This window comes from Ornithorhynchus anatinus, chromosome X5 (assembly GCF_004115215.2).
Source record: "Ornithorhynchus anatinus isolate Pmale09 chromosome X5, mOrnAna1.pri.v4, whole genome shotgun sequence".
Taxonomy (NCBI): Eukaryota; Metazoa; Chordata; class Mammalia; order Monotremata; family Ornithorhynchidae; genus Ornithorhynchus; species Ornithorhynchus anatinus.
In genome coordinates this window covers 29,473,406-29,488,293 of record NC_041753.1, presented here as the reverse complement: position 1 = coordinate 29,488,293, position 14,888 = coordinate 29,473,406, and the positions used below count along the sequence as shown (strand labels likewise).

The window sequence follows — 14,888 nt, the reverse complement described above, 5'->3', positions numbered from 1 at the left end:
ATCCTTTTATCTGCTAACATTTTAATATACTTTTCATGCCCTAATGGATATTCAATATGTTTCTCTTATTTTCAAATATTCTATAGAACTGATTGCCACATACATTATAACTTGTTTGTAACATTCTCACCAAGGACATCACTTTGGATATAATAACACACATTGTTCAATCCCAGTGAATTCCCAATAAAATTCATACATTTTTCTGGTTACTGGGCCCTTTCAATCTCCTCTAGAGCACCAAGAACATTTACCATGATTGTGAATATAATCAAAGGTGAAATATGATTATAGCCCTAAACCTGGAACTGCAGCCAGTCATGGTGACACCTGGTAGGTTCATTAAGGCTCTCCCACCCTGCTTATCCAAAACCATTTGGTGGTGGTGGACCTGTCCCAAACCCCATAGGAGGTATCATTAACCCTAGATTTCCCCTAAATCAGTGCTTGTTCCTCTACTGTCATATTCCACCTACCTATCATCTGGTCTGGAGATACGTTGTCTCTGAAAGAAAGAAACAACAACAACAAAAAAGAAAAACACCCAGAAACTCCAAATCATAGTTTGAGAGGTTCCTATGCCTGGTCCCTATGCTTGGAATTCCAACATTCACAATTTATTCAACTATGAGCCATAAATTAAATTGGTGAACAACCCCAAATTGAGGAGTTCCAGATGGTGTAAAAGGACCTTCCAGATTTGAAAAGAGTGAAAGGGGGAGTGGAAAATAATTGATTGGGTAAGTGGCGATGTTGAAGTCTGAGAGCAGTAAGGGTGGGAGGCCTTTGATTGAATGACACTCTTTTAAAGCAGTTTTACATTTGCCAAAGCAGTCAGTTGTGTCCTGGCATACACGTTATCTCCAAGGACACATACAGCTATTTCAGGTAGTACAATTGAAAGGATTAAAATAAGGGCAAAATCATGTATTTGAGTATGGTAATTGCCAACTGACATAATGAATTCTGATACAATGCAATGTGAAGTGACTTTTTATCCGTGGTACATTGTAAGTTTAGTGACTCAAACTGTTTCAGACCACTAGATTCCTTTGTTTCTGAAGGCATTTCTCTGAAGGAAAAAAAAATACCTAAAAGAAGATGGTAAGCTTTGGCAACAAACTAGTTTCCAGAACACCTCAATCCCAAATTATATTTTATCCTTGGATTAAACAACATCTGTAAAGATTGAAGAATAAAAGTATTAGAAAAGTACAGGAGAAATGAAATATCTTAAACTTTACTTAGTCATTTTTTTAGAATGAGGAGAAGAGGTAAAGTTCTAAATTTGAAGGACAGTGTAAGGAGAAACCCTAAAGACCAGCATTGTGGTTTAAAGCCAAACAAATAATAACAATAATAATAATAATAATGATGATGATGGCATTTATTAAGCGCTTACTATGTGCAAAGCACTGTTCTAAGCACTGGAGAGGATACAAGGTGATCAGGTTGTCCCATGGGAGGCTCACAGTCTTAATTCCCATTTTAGAGCTGGTCAAACAGTCAAAACTGTAATCACACACCAGCAAAGAACACTTCGAGGTACTATGCAGAGCAATGTCTAAATCCAGTCACATAAGAAAATTGTCATTTAATTGGTGGAATGCATGTCATTCTAGCAATAATTCATTTGAACTAACTCTAGGGCTCAAGCCATTGTCATACATTTCCATATGTTAAAAAAGTGCTTCATACCACCGCAAAATCATCTCCAACTCATTAGCATCCCGTTTATTTAATATTTCTTGAGATTATTGCTCAAATACAGTAATGCAGTGTAATTCTGATACACCGAGTCCATTATAACACTGGCAATGTGCCTAGAACTCCGTAACATTGTAGCAAAGTTTAGCCTATGCTCAGGCTGGAGCTGGTGGAGGAACAGAAGCTCACAGCCACACATTTTACCTAGGTGACAGAAGAGGCATCTCTCTTGGGAAGCACGACCCCTAGTGGGTTTGTAGCTGTGATGTATTACAGATTGGTGCATTGGGCTCTCAGCTTGCATCCTTTTCTTTTCAGCACACTCATTAAACCAAAATCAGCTAACTGGATTTTTTTACAAATTGTAAGCTCCTGTAAGTAACTATGTGTTATAGACTATTAACTTTCCCTGGCACCTGATTACTATTTATGGAGTGTCACAGTGTATGTGGAATCTTAAAACTTTCTCCATACAAAGAGTTTATATTCAAGCTTAAGTCATTGCAATATACAGAAGTAGCCAAAAGTTTTCAAAGTTCCCAAGACTTTGTCATTGCTATCAATGTAGGATGATAGTTGCACTTGATATATGGAAAGGTCGCTGCAAATATATTGCAATCAGATCATGTTAAGATTGTTAGCTTGCTTCTGGATTATGCCTGCAGGTTATTTAGATGGTTTGCCAAAATCTCATAAAGATATTAAATAACCTTGGAATATCTAGGGTCTGAACTTTTGTGTTCACTGCTGACAAGACAAGCTGGTGAAATTATTTCACACTTTAAATTGAGTTTTACAGCTATGACATTGTTCAGTCTTAAATTTGTCTACTATCTACCTGTTCTCTCTGACAGCTGGTTCCCTGATGACAAATAAAGAAGAAAAAAGGGCAGAGAAATGATTGGGAAAAAAAAAATCTTCCAATCATGTCAATGTGTATGTAAGAAAGTAAACCAATTTATGTACTCATGGCTTTTCTTTTATCCATTTAGTAGTTAAGCATATGCCTCATTGAATTATTACCATAAAATTCAGAGGCTTAATTTGTTTTAGGTAGTTGGGATCTCACCCGAACCACTAAGCTCATAAAACTTGAGTTTTTGATTTAAAGCAATTTTATAAATAATGCCAAAGAAGTGCATCTCACTTGAGGAAAAAAGCAACCCAACATATGACAAGGCAAGGTTATGAGTTTTTGTTTTTTTCTAAATAGTCAATTTAATATAATGAGGCATAGAAAAGAAAAACCTGCATGTCATAAAGGTGTAATAGAAAAAAATCAATTTTACTTCCTGTCATGCAGTGGATATAGAACTGCTAGACAAAGTTGTGTCGTAGTTGATGTTAATGATTGATAAAAAATTGAGTGAGACTGAAATTTATATAAAAACCAGTTCTTAGTAGTTATTTTCATCAGATGATTAGTTATTTTTTAAAAATGGAAATATCACATACATATACATACACACTCATGGACCTACAGACTGATTTTTCTCATTGAAAATTTGGAAATGTTGTCCACTTCTATCAGGATTAGTATCAACAGAACTGTCTCCCCTGAGCCCAGGGACCTGGACTGCTATTATGATATTGTAATAATTATTATGTTATTTGTTAGGTGTTTTCTATGTGCCAAGCACTGTACTAAGCGCTGAGGTAGATACAAGGTAATTAGGTTGTCCCAGGTGGGGCTCACAGTCAATCCCCATTTTACAGATGAAGGAACTGAGGCACAGAGAATTTGTGACTTGCCCAAGGTCACAGAGCAGGCTAGTGGCAGAGTCAGAATTAGAACCCATCACCCCTGACACCCAAGCCCCTGCCCTTTCCACTAAGCCACGCTGCTTCTCGGTGATTCTCACGGCTTCTTGTAAGTTCCTTGAGGGCAGGGATCATGTGTATTGACTCTATTTTATTCTTCTAAGCAGTTGGTACAGGGCTCTGCAAACAATAAGCAGTCAGTAAATAACATTGATTGATTGGAAGAGTACAATATAATCACTTTAAATGATCCATGCACCCAAGTATCTTACAATCTAGAAGGAAAGAGAGACTTTCAAATAAATCACAGATAAGAAGACATAATAGAGAATATAAGATATGTACTTAAGGGCTTAATTGGTGTGGTAAAGCTGAAGAGGTAGTTGGTGGGAGCATGAAAGGTACAGAGTGGGGAGATGAGAGATTTTTCAGGGGGAGCTCTTTTGGAGGAGATGTAATTTCAGCAGGGCTTTGAAAATAAGGAGACCCATGGCCTGTCAGATAGAAAAGATTGGTGAGTTTCAGGCAAGAGGGAAGGCATGAGCAAGAAATTGCAATGAGAGAGATCAGAAGGAGGCACAGTGGATAGACACTCATATCGATCAATCATCAGTCAGTGAATGGTATTTATTGAGTGCTTACTGTGTGCAGAGCACTGTATGTACTAAGTGCTTGGGAGACTACGATACATAAGAGTTGGTATATACATTCCCTGCCCACAATGGGCTTAAAAGTCTAGAGGGGGAGACAGACATTAATATAAAGAAATAACATAGTACACAATATATAGATATGTACATAAGTGTTTTGGGGGCTGAGGGTGGGGTGAAAACCAAATGCTGTAATTGGTACCATGTAAATAGAGTGTTAAACAAAAGAGTTTCAAAAGAATTATAGGAAATAATATAAAGCAAATGAATGCTTTCAAAATTTGATGAAAATATCATCTCATTTAAAAAGTGATAAGAAAATAGTGACATGATCAAATAACAATGTAAATATGTACAAATAAAGACTGGGAATTTGATATTTCTTAGGTACACAGGTAGAGTACTTAATTTTCCAAGTGCTATCTTCCATTATCTGTGCTAAATGGATGTTATCTATGTTCAATTGCAATGGAATTTAATCACTTTATTCAGTCAGAGAAGTACTTTAAAAAGAGGGAAATGGTAGTGCTTATGCAAAGGTAAGCTATTGAGAGAACATTAAAATTCCATGGTGCTTGGTGAATAAGCACTGTTACAAGCACATTATAATGGGGGATTAATATACTTAAAATTTGGGACATACCACAGAAGTAAGAGGTGTGATCTCTGACCTCTTCAAATGAATACAATAAAACTCACGTTTCTCAGATTGAGGTGCCAAAGATCATGTATGTTTTAGAAGCAAAAAGGATGTAGGCTCAGGGTACTGCTGTTTCCCTTCCTCTAGCGACTTCAAAACCCATTTTCCTAAATCCTTCCCAGTATTTAGTGATCCTTGACTCATCTAATCGTCTCCATTGGTCAAGATGATGGAGGGGACTCTTTGCTATCCTTTAAAAGTCTCAGAAAACAAATGAAAAGCAGGATTTTCCTCAATTTAAAAGCGATCCTAACATAAACAGATATTGTTATAGTTTGTCAAATTTGGGTTCTAATCAATCAACCCAACAATTGTATTTATTGCTCACTGACTGTGTGCAGAGCACTGTATTAAGCTTTTAGGAGAGTACAATATAACAAAGTTTGTAGACATGTTCCTTGCCCTCAAGGAGCTCACAGTCGAATTTGATATACTAATTCACGCAGATACAGTACACAAATTCATATGCTACTGTTGGTTTCTTTGAAAATAACTTGAATTTTCAAGTAGCAGAGAGTGTCTGGAACTGGGTCTCCCAAATTTCAAACAGAGGTGCTAATCCCTAATCCCGTTACTACCTAGAACTCACTGCATTATATGCATCAATCAGAAAAGTAAGGTATTTTCTTATGAGGCACAGAGCTGTGTGAAATTTGCCTTAATTATTCCATAGATCACTTTTCTGTCTCGTAGAGCCACTGAGTAAATTCAAAGCCCATTCTCAGCAGGAAACCTGCAACCTTTGTCTTCTGATTGATGCAAATTCACTTGACCTCCCAAAACGAAAACAAACTAGAGTTACCTTTTGTTCCATCTGTTGGGAATAAAGCAAAAATAGATCCTTAGACTGAAATTAGTGATTATTGTTCAATTTGAAGCTGATAGGGTGGCATAGCTACAGGCTGACAAATTGGCAACCATCTAAAGGCCTAATATTTACAGGGACGTATCAGGGATATTAAATTCCAGCCACCACTAAGAAAGCAGTTGCTATTGGATGGGAAGCCTGCAGGACTAAGGAATGAATTTAAATAGTTCCAAGAGCAGGAGATATTGGTAGCAACAGCTGAGGACCTCCAAGTTGTAGATCTATGTAGGAATCTCAAGCTATGGAAAATTATCATGTTTGTATTTTGCATTTGGAAGCAAATTAAAGCTGAAGTACTGTGGTGTGTCTGATTTAACCACGTTCAGGTATATATGTTACATGAACCTATCATTTTATTGAGCAAACTTCTCTCATCCGTTACTGAAGATTCCCGCATTGCTACCTTCATACTCTGACAATATGCTAGAAGGACATTTTGTTTGAGAGCACTCCTCTTCTCTTCCTAGGTTGACTGCTTAATGAAGCCAAGATAAGTTTCTAAGTGAGGGGAACAGGACACCCACATCTCCTGTCTTGGAGAGAACATGAAGCCACTGCAGATTGACCTCGGAAGAGGGTCAATCCTGTGATTAAAATTAGACAGGTGTGGGAATGGGAAGCCTTGGTCCTCTCTGATTCCTAGATTGTCCAGAAGTGCACTGCCACAAAATTAGGATGATTCTGAGGAAGTCTTTATGGCCATGTGGAAGGTGGGTAGGAGGGACAGTGTGGGAAAGACCTAAGATGGAGAGGTCTTCAGGAGAAACACATCCAATAAGTTGGAATGGCAGTGGGATGAATAGAGTGGATTTGAAATGGAGGCAGAAGAGTAGGCAGGAGGCTAGGAGTGAGTTTGGGGTGAGAAAAGCCCCAGAATGCCAGGGAAGGGAGGAAAGGCAGGGCATGGATGGACATGGACAATAGTCAAGGATACAACTTCAGGGGCTCCTTAGGTGGCAAAAGTTGATCATATCACAGGTAACTCTTAGAACACATTCTCATGCTGATCTTCACAGTGCATGCACAAGGGATCATTTATTGTCATTTTTCAGATTGGAAAATGATGATAGAGAATGTGTAAGTAAGCTCACATGGGCTCCAGTACAGTTTCACCCAAGTCATTGTTAAACCAAAATTAGAAACCTGACCTTCTGATTCCTAATCTTGGGTTTTTCCTACCAGGCAATTACTGTCACTCTACTGATGTTTGGAAAAAAGTTAGAAAAAAAATCAATGATCACATGCTTTATTGAGGGAGACCAAATATTACCAAATAATTTAGAAGTCATTAAAAAGACTTCTCCGCTTCAGCAATCTATTGTCAATTAATCTGTAGGGATAGGGGATGAGTTGACTGGAAATTTGTTTTAGGTGTGAAAAGTCCAAATATTTCAGTGCTGAAAAAGCACAATAACCTCCAGATGTGAAATTTTCCTAAACTTCCATGAAAATTTGATTTCTGGCAACACAATCTTCTGTTGTGTTCTCTGTAACACATTATATAAAAAGTCAAATTAAATCAAGCAATATAAAAGTTCCCCCGACTATGCAATGCTGGAATTGTTGCCAAAAAAACACCCATCACCTCCATTTAAGCATAAAAGCATCCTTTTGTGATCCTCTGAAAGCATGATGCTCTAAAATAACTATCATTTTCAAGATTACAAGGAAAGAAAAGGTCACCCAGTAATAGAAAACTGCCAAGCCTCTTGTTGAGTAACACAGTAGGGTTTGCATTGTCAACAATACTGTAAATTATGTGTGATCCTAGTTTCAAGGGCATTATGCCATTCTCCATAGGCTTTCCTTTTGACCACCTGCCATACTCAGCATAGGTGTGTGCGTAATGAATATTTATAAGAATTGTTGAGATGTATTTTAAATTTGAATCCCCAGAGGACTTTCACTCCATAGTTGGTAGCAAAATGTTCTTCAGAATGTGGGCATCCATAAGAAGTAACTGGAAATAAGGTCTGAATATTTATGCTTTTGCAAAGCTCCTAAATTATTGCCAGGATTAAGCTTCTGGTGGGGGAGCTACTTAGCCTAGATGTCAAAATAGGATGAAATGCATGAGTGTATAATCTGTAGTGGAAACCATTTTTGGGAAATGCTTAATCATTTGAAAGGATGGTTTGGTACTGTTTAACACATCTGATGGAGTTTTAATGCCTTTCTTCACATTTGACTTCAAAATGAGACTACATATTCAATGCATGTACACCAACTAATAAGAACAAAACTCAAGAGTTCATTGTCAGAAATCTCCATAGAAAACATCGTATTGTTTTAGAGATGGACTTGCAATATAAGGGAGCATATTGGCACATTCATCTTGATCTGTGTTTTAAGATATTGCAGATGCAACATTTGTTGCTTGGTCTCAAATTCCTCCAAATCAATCATCATGGGCTTTTAACTAAACTAAAAAGCCGCTTTCCCCTCTCCACTCTTTATACAACTTTGCTTAGTTTCTTGGGTTCTTTAAAAAGTCAATTTTTGTACTTCCACCCTTTTTTTTCTCACAGGGGTGGAGTCTAGAAAGTTTCAGGTTAGTCAAATTGCCATATTCAAATTGATTCATTCCCAATCACTATTTCAAAGAAGGAGCTAGGGAGGGCCTGGAGAAGTAGATTTGGGGGTCATCCATTAGAAATGATAGCTGAAGCCATGGGAGTAAATGAGTTCACCAAGGGAGTGAGTGTAGATGGAGAAAAGAAGGGACCCAGTACTGAGCCTCGAGGGACTCCCACAGTTAGCAGGTGGGAGATAAGAGAAGGAGATGGTGAAAGACAGTGAGGAGCATTCAGAGAGATAAAAGGATAACTAGGACAGGACAGTGTCAGTGAATCCAAGGTTAGATAGTGTTTCCTGGAGAAGAAGATTGTCCACAGTGTCAAAGGCAAGAGAAAAGTCTAGAAGGATTAGGATGGATTAGAGGCCATTGGATTTAGCAAGAAGGAGGTCATTAGTGTCTCCATTAGTGATTCCAGTTTCTATGGAGTAGAGATAGAGGAAGTCAGATTGGAGGGGGTCAAGGAGAGATATGGAAGAGAAGAAATGGAGGCAGCAGGTGTTAAAAAAACTCACTCAAGGAGTTTGTAAAGGAATGGTAAGAGGGAGATGGGGCAATAATGGGAGGGTGCAGTGGGGTCAAACATTTAGTTAATGGTATTTATTGAGCACTTACTCTATGCAGAGCACTATACTAAGCACTTGGGAGAGAAGCAGCATGGCTTAGTGGAAAGAACACGGGCTTGGGAGTCAGAGGTCATGGGTCCTAATCCCGTCTCTGCCACTTGTTAGCTGTGTGACTTTGGGCAAGACACTTAACTTCTCTGTGCCTCAGTTACCTCATCTGTAAAATGGGGATTAGACTGTGAGCCCCACGTGGGACAACCTGATTACCTTGTTTCTACCCTAGTGCTTAGAACAGTGCTTGGCACATAGTAAGTGCTTCATTCATTCATCCATTCAATAGTATTTATTGAGCGCTTACTATGTGCAGAGCACTGTACTAAGCGCTTGGAATGTATAATTCGGCAACAAATAGAGACAATCCCTGCCTAATAATGGGCTCAGAGTTTCTCCCTTTTGCTTCACTCCTCTCCAGAGGGCCCAGAACAAAGCTCCAAAGAGCTTAACAAATACCATCATCATTACTATTATTATTATTATTACGATAAAACAGAGTTAGTAGATACATTCTCTGCCCACAAGGAGCTTCCAGTCTAGAGTGGGGAGACAAACATTAAAATGAATTATGAATATGTGTACGTAAGTGCTGTGGGTCTTAGGGTGGAGTTGATATAAAGTACTTAAAAAGTACAGATCCAAGTGCATAGGTGATGCAGAAGGGAGAGGAAGTAGGGGAAATGAGGGATTAGATGGGAAAGCATTGGCTTTTGTTTTTTTTTTAGGATAGGATAAGTGAGTATGCTTGGGAGCGGTAGGGAAGGAGCCACTGAAGGGTGAGCAGTCAAAGATGGTGGTTAGGGAGGGAAGAGGTGGAGATCAAATATTTTAATAAGGTGCAAAGAAATGAGTCGGAGGTACAAGAGGGAGGGATAGATTTTGATAGGAAGTGGGAGATCTACATTCTGGCTCCTTGGATGTAGCCCTAGAACAGGAACAGATTATGCAGGGAGAATGTGTCTTCCAACTCAGAGAGTCAATCTCCCAGATTTTTCCAGGCTTCATATCTTCTTCCCCACCCCAGTGATTGTCACTGGTCACTTTCATTTCCATTGCATTCTAAAGTGAGGGCAGTGAGAGTATTCAGTCAATCAGTCAAGTTTATTGAGCACTTTTTGTGTGCAGAGCACTGTAATAAATGCTTTGGAGAGTACATCATAGCAATAAACAGCATTGGTAGACACATTCCTTGCAGTTAGAGCCTCAGTACCTCTTCTTATGTTGCTTCATATACAATAGACTCTTTTTATGGACCTTAAGATGAAAATGTTTTCTCACATTGAACATGTTTGCAAGAGGCTAGCATTGTTTTTGAAAGTTCATGGTGGAAGAAAAATCCTTAAGTTTAAATAACAGCTACACACACACACACACACACACACACACACACACACACCTATGTACATGTTACCCTGAAGTTACAATTGGTCATGGTTAACAGGATATTCTTTCAGCAGATCATTTTCCGGTTGGTTTGAATTGGGGAATAGCTCATCTTTATAAATGAAAAGAACAAAATGAATGCCTCTGAATGAAAGTCTGACGTGAGGATGTGCCTCATCTCCACCCCCATTTATCTTCCAGATTAGAGCATCTTAAATTCCTCATCCTTGTCTTTTCCCTTTTTCAAACTTATCTCAGATCTCAATGACTCCCTTATTTTTCATTCCTAGATTCATGGGCCTTATTCATATTCACTTCTCAGTTGACTCACATTTTCCTAGCTATTGCTTCATCTGTATGAGTTTCTCCCTTTTCCTTCACTCCTCTCCAGAGGGCCCAGAACAAAGCTCCAAAGTTTTGTTCTCCTAGCATCTGTTTTACTTTCCACTCTTCTCTAGATTTCTCTCTGGCTTCCCAGTACATTGCAACAAACAGTGGAGAGCAGTTCCCTTTGCTTTAAGCAGCCACCCATCGGGCCTAAATTTCCTTTGACTTCTTCTCCCTGCCCACACCTGCCAATTTATCAAGCAGATTTCCCAGTAACATCAGCACAATCTCTGCTTCTTCAATGCCTGGAAGAGCAAACTACTCATCAACATCTGCCTATTCCAAACCCATCACAAAAAAATATCCAGTTGCCCTCTGTACAGCTAGACAAACAAGAGCTGGCAAGCATTAAATTGTGAGCTCCTTGGAGGCAGGGGTCGGGTCTACCAACTCTATTGTGTGGTGCTCTTCCAAGCACTTACAGAGTACAGTGCTCTGCGCACAGTAAGCTCTCAATAAATACCAATGATTGACTGATAGACCATCAGACCAGGGCATACATGGCACAGGTGGCTGTTTGGGGAGTAACACAGTGTTGCCAGACCTCTACCACTGAGCTGATATGGTAGGCCAAATCTCAGTAATTGAAGGAAAGGCATCCAGTGTAAAATTAAACTCAGTAACTGACATAGTCTATGTTCTAGGTGCTTAGTAAGTGTGAAGTGTGATTGGTTCCAATCGCCACGACTCGATGGAGGAAGAAAATTCAAACGAATGCAAAGTTGAATTACACAGGGAAACCCACCAGTGTCTCAGTAGACATCTATTCCCTCCACAAATGGAAGAAACATGTCTGATTATGGGAGGGAAGGTTTCATTTTTATTTAAATTGACTTCAGTAGTTCAACAATCACAATCCCCTCTCACAGTGTATGACAAGATCCAGGGCCAGTGAGAAAGCTGGGCAATGAATGAAAATTCTGCTCTTAGATGGCTCTTGAATGACAAGAATGGAAAGATAATTGGTTGGAAGTAAAAGATCAAGAAGAATAAAAAAGAATAGGTGATTTTATCATTTTTATGGTGTCATCATTTATATACATATCCAGAAAGTGGTCCTTTGGAATACTTTTTAAAATTTACAAAAGTGAAATGTGTTAACCAGATCCTCCGACAACAACACTGTATTACAATGAGAGATATTTTTCTAAGGCATGAAACTTATACTTCACAAACATCAGAGAGTTTTAGGGACTTCTTGATAACTTCTTGCCTCAGTAATCTGAATATATTTGTGGTAGAGAAAGCATAATCCAGCAACTCTTGCTGGCTCCCCCCTCGGAAGGAGTCTTGTCTTATGCCGTTGAGCGTCTTCGACCCATAGTGACTCCATGTACACATCTCTCCCAGAACACCTCACCTTCATCTGCAATTGTTCTGGTAGTGTATCCATAGAGTTTTCTTGGTAAAAAATATGGAGGTGGTTTACCACTGCTTCCTTCCGTGCAGTAAACTTAAGTCTTTGCCATTGATTCTCTCCTATGCCACTGCTGCCCAGCACAGGTGAGTTTTGATTTGTAGCTGATTGCCTTCCACTCGCTAGCCACTGCCCAAGCTAGGAATGGAGTGGATATGCCTCTGCTTGACTCTCCCTCTTGTAGTCGAGACTGGTAGAGTACTGGGAACTCTCCAGGTGTGACTCTGAGAGGGTTCTGAAGGAGTAGCATTCCAGTAATTGAAGGAGCGATACCTCGAGATATAGTCAGGAAAATGTGTGTCTGAATGCAGTCCATAAAGTTTGTCAAAAAAGAGTTAACTTTGAAAGATGCTACTACAAATTTTAATTAATACCATTGGCATTAAACTGAAATTCAACATACTGTCACCTGGAATACTTTGTGTCAGTTTCTTTAAAAAAAAAGTTTTACTAAATGTTATGACCTCTATAATCATCGCTTCTTGTTTATTTGACGAGGAGCAGTGTGTCTTCTAGTGCAGCAATGCCAGCTGTGGTAATTGAAATTCTTAAAAATTAGTTGATCCAAAGAAGTCTTTCCTATGGCTCGTTGCCCTACAGTTGGTAGGCAATCATCCTGAAATTTGAAAAGGCCATCTCCAACTTCTATTAATATCCAAATTAATATCTGGTTTCCCTGAAGAAATTTTAGTTCTCACTCTGGAGCAGAAAGGTCATTAATCAGGTAAAGAAAGAATCTGTACTCAAAGGCCAACACAGTGACAAGTTGAAAGACAAGATTAACCCTATAAGCACCCAAAGCTTACTTGTCTGACAAGGTGTCAAGAAAAGTGAGTTAACACTTCATGAAATAGTAAGTCAAAAGGTAGTACTCTTCTCCCTGAAAAAATATGCAGGAGAGATATATATTCCCTCAAAATCCACAGAAGAGATTTGAACTTCATTAGTATTTCACTAGTCACAGCCGAAACTATGAAATAGTAAGTCAAAAGGTAGCACTCTTCTCCCTGAAAAAAATATGCAGGAAAGATACATATTCCCTCAAAATCCACAGAAGAGATTTGAACTTCAATAGTATTATGCTAGTCACAGCCGAAACTATCCCGGCAGCTCCGGCTCACATAAGAGACAGGTGTTTGCCTGTGGCAACAATAGTCTTAGTGGCAGCCAAAAAACAATTCACCGTGAGAGATACCGAAGACTGGAAGGGGCAGACAGTTAGCAGGAGTGAGCAAAAGTTTCTAGATCCAAATCAGAAGATTTTCTGCAAATTAAGAAACACCCCCAGTATCTGCACCCACCCTCGACTACTGGATGCCTAGACAAAGGATTCCATTAGAGTAATCAGCTAGGGCTAGAAAAGGATGCTAGTAATAATAACAAGAATAGGTATTTGATAAGTGCTTACTATGTGCCAAGCACTGTTCTAAACACTGGGGTAGGTACAAGGTAATCAGGTTGTCCCACGTGGGGCTCACAGTCTTTATCCCCATTTTGCAGATGAGGTAACTGAGGCACAGAGCATCTAAGTGACTTGCCCAAGGTCAAACAGCTGACAAGTGGCAGAGCTGGGATTAGAACCCATGACCTCTGACTCCCAAGCCTGTGCTCTTTCCACTAAGCCATGCTGGGGAACCCTACAAGCAGGGCTGAAGACAGGCCCATCGGCAGCCTCCTGCTCTCCCTCTAAGATATGGAGCAACTAATGAGAGGTAGGGAGATGTGAAATGTAGCTTCCTTCTCACTGGGGTCCATATTAGAAGTAGCATGGCTTAGTGGAAAGAGCCTAGGCTTGGGAGACAGAGGTCACGGGTTCTAATTCCCATTTCTGCCACTTGTCAGCTGTGTGACTTTGGGCAAGTCAATTAACTTCTCTGGGCCTCAGTTCCCTCATCTGTAAAATGGGGATGAAGATTGTGAGCCCTATGTAGGATACCCTGATTACCTTGTATCTACCCCAGCACTTAGAACAGTGCTTTGCACAGAGTAAGCACTTAACAAATGCCATCATTATTATTATTATTTTCCTCAGAGCCTATAGTTAGTTGTCTATCACTGTGGCCACTGCTCTCTCTGCCGCTCTGTGCCACTTGCCTACTGTGACCTTGGACAAGTCACTTAACCACTCCATACCTCAATATCGTCAACTGTAAAATGGGAATTCAATACCTGTTCTTGCTCCCCCTTAGACTGTGATCCCCTTGTGGGACAGGGACTGTGTCCAACCTGATTATCTTTTATCTACCCCAGAGCTTAGTACATTGCTTGGCAAAGGATACATAATTATTATTGTTAATTTTATCATTGTTATTATTATCATTATTATTATTCTCTGGCAAGCCTGGGGGAAGAATAGCAATAGAAGGGTAGCCCAGAGTGGATAAATAGTAAGGTCCAGCAGAAAGAATTTAACATGGCCACAGAGGCACTTGAGTGGAATGAGGAGGTTTCCTTTTGCTATGATTAGAGGGAGACATCTATTGCCCTGGGACTGAACAAATGATCTTCCAACCCCAACTCCATACCTTCCCCCAATAGCTCCTCAATGGTATTCATTCATTCAATCGTATTTATTGAATGCTTACCGTGTGCAGAGCACTGTACTAAGCTCTTGATTCAAACATCAGTTGCCGAGTGGAACACATTCTGAACAGATATTTTCCACTGGGAGGGATGGAGGAATCCCATGGTCTCTAGGTCCCCAACCACTGGAGTTCCAGTGAGAAGCAGAGTGACTCAGTGGAAAGAGCCCGGGCTTGGGAGTCAGAGGTGATGGGTTCTAATCCCAGCTCCGCCACCTGTCAGCTGTGTGACTTTGGG

At 39.6% G+C, this 14,888-nt stretch overlaps 1 non-coding gene across 1 annotated transcript; it reads right to left on the bottom strand.

Moving 5' to 3' along the window:
• Positions 1-12,164: 12,164 nt before the first annotated feature.
• Positions 12,165-12,302, bottom strand: LOC114808373. Its single transcript, XR_003756220.1, has one exon. It is a non-coding gene; the product is annotated as a small nucleolar RNA SNORA7 (small nucleolar RNA).
• Positions 12,303-14,888: the final 2,586 nt, after the last annotated feature.